This window comes from Aulonocara stuartgranti, assembly GCF_965226115.1.
Source record: "Aulonocara stuartgranti genome assembly, chromosome: 1".
Classification (NCBI taxonomy): Eukaryota; Metazoa; Chordata; class Actinopteri; order Cichliformes; family Cichlidae; genus Aulonocara; species Aulonocara stuartgranti.
Genome location: NC_138939.1, coordinates 2,313,672 through 2,315,813, shown reverse-complemented (window position 1 = coordinate 2,315,813; position 2,142 = coordinate 2,313,672). Strand labels below are relative to the sequence as shown.

General features: G+C 45.5%; 1 long non-coding RNA gene across 1 annotated transcript; it reads right to left on the bottom strand.

Annotated features, from left to right (window-relative positions):
• Positions 1 to 269: 269 nt before the first annotated feature.
• On the bottom strand, positions 270 to 949 carry LOC309712438. The gene is made up of 2 exons (XR_014278293.1): positions 777 to 949; positions 270 to 358 (listed from the first exon to the last, which is right to left on the bottom strand). It is a non-coding gene; the product is annotated as an uncharacterized lncRNA (long non-coding RNA).
• Positions 950 to 2,142: the final 1,193 nt, after the last annotated feature.

The following is a 2,142-nucleotide window of genomic DNA, read 5'->3' as shown; positions in this document are numbered from 1 at the left end:
GTGGTGATGCTGGTCTTACTGTGGTACTATAAAGACGGTGAGCTGGGTAGGTGAGTTCAAAGTCCTCCAGATGTCCGGGAATGCGTCGCACCCTGCTGGGACGGGGACTCAGTGCAGGCTGGTTGTCGTTGAACTCTCTGGGTGTAGCCATAGCGCAGCTTGTATAATCCGGCTCGAAGGACCACTTGTAGAATATATATATACTGGAAGTGCTGGGTATACAAGTCTGGCCTAAGTCTTCGGTCAGAAAGACTGCAGCAGTCCAGGAGTTTAGTTCACCGTCTTTAATGAAGCTTCACAGAAGATATGCACTTATAATTGTGGCAGGTGCAGTATCGGTGACTATAAGCATGGTTGTCTGGAAACAGAAACAGGTAACACTATAATTAGCAGGCTCAAAGACAACCAAGCAACAATCAGAACACATCATCTACTCAGACACAGCAATATTTTACAATGTCCACAAGGGGTCGCCGTAAGACCAGAAGTTGGCTAAATAGCACATATCTTCCCAGTTGCTAGTACTAAGGCAAGCATGTGGCAAGCTAACAACAGCTAAACTAAACAATAAACAACAGAAAAATCCTTTAACCGCGGGATATAATCATTGGGGGAGATTCTGGCCACTGGTATTAACTTAGTGCTAGTTAATTAAATAATTAAATAAACCTACTAACGTGGTAGCAGTGTACTGAGGCATAACTTTAGCTTAAACATACACAAACAACTATAACTATTATCATACCAGTTAACCTGTCAAAGGCAATAACACTTACAGTCTCATTAACGCACACGGAATCACACAAACTGCGATACAACTGCCATGCTCTGCTGCTGCTTTTCGTCCCTCACTCTCCCTCTGCGTGATGCGCACATGATCACTGGTGCGCTCATTTGGGTGCGCTTGGTTCTTGCCTCTAGACATCCTGAGGCCGAGTCAGCAGGGAATTTGCACACTGTTGGTACCTATCAGCTGCCTCCGAAGTTTCACAGGCTAAGTCCTCACCATATGCTTAATGTGTGCCAGGTCTGTCCAGCATCCCCACCCCCTCCAGCCCCTCTCTATGAGACTGATTCCTGAGTTGAGGTGAGCTCGACTATTTCTAGCCGGTACCTCTCAACCTCACGCACCAGTTCAGACTCCTTCACCACCCGAGACGTGACGTTCCACGTCCCAGTCGTCTGCCAGGCGCTCCATTCTTGGTCACTGCCTGGCACACACTGCACCCAACCCTACGACACCTCCTGCGAGTGGTGGGCCTACAGGTGGACCAACACAGGTGAGCTCCAGAAATCAGTGATTAAGGTTGCAGGTCATCACTTATATACAGTCTGTGATTTATTGTATTTTTTAATCTTGGGGTGACCTGGAAGCACTCGGCACATAACTAAAAATAATAAGGTAAAATGGCTCATTTACTATGCTCTGCTAAGTTTGAATTTTTTTCTGCCTCCACTGTAACGATGTTGTGCAGTTGGTCTCGTGCTGCCTTTAAGCAGAATTAACTGAAGTGACTTATCCAACTTTGGGCTGAAACCCACAAACGTCACTTTTAAACCGAAGCTTTGAAACACACCTACTGCCTAAAGACAAATGTTATATCTGATTCATTTTCCTCACCTCCTGTCTGGGGTTTGTTTAATCACTTTACTGTATTTTTATCTCTGTGACCAACAGCCCAGTGAATCTCTATCTGCAGTCTCATTTTTCCTTCACAGCCTTCCTCAGGTTCCCAGAGAGAACTACTGAAGTATTTTGTTCCAGACCACCCACATGCTCCGACAGTTTCCCCTAAATTAGACACAGAGGTACAATTTAATTGGTATATATATTAAGCATTTAGCAACAGCTTGTACATGCTGCAGCAGAGCAGCCCTGCACTGAAATAGCTGAGGAGTGAGAGGAGGGGTTTTATAATTAGTGCTTGGAGATGCAGATTACGGCCTATGGTGATTTGATCTGACCTATTTTGAAGGAAGTAGGCCAGTAAACTGTGTTTTTACGGTGATAGGTGGCCTGCTTCCGCGCTGTCTGTCTGACAGAAAGTGCGAGGTGGTCGCACACTGCAGCGAAGACACAAGCATCTCTTTATTCACCCGACCAAACACCGTTCATTTAATATTTTCTTCAAAAAGGTCCAA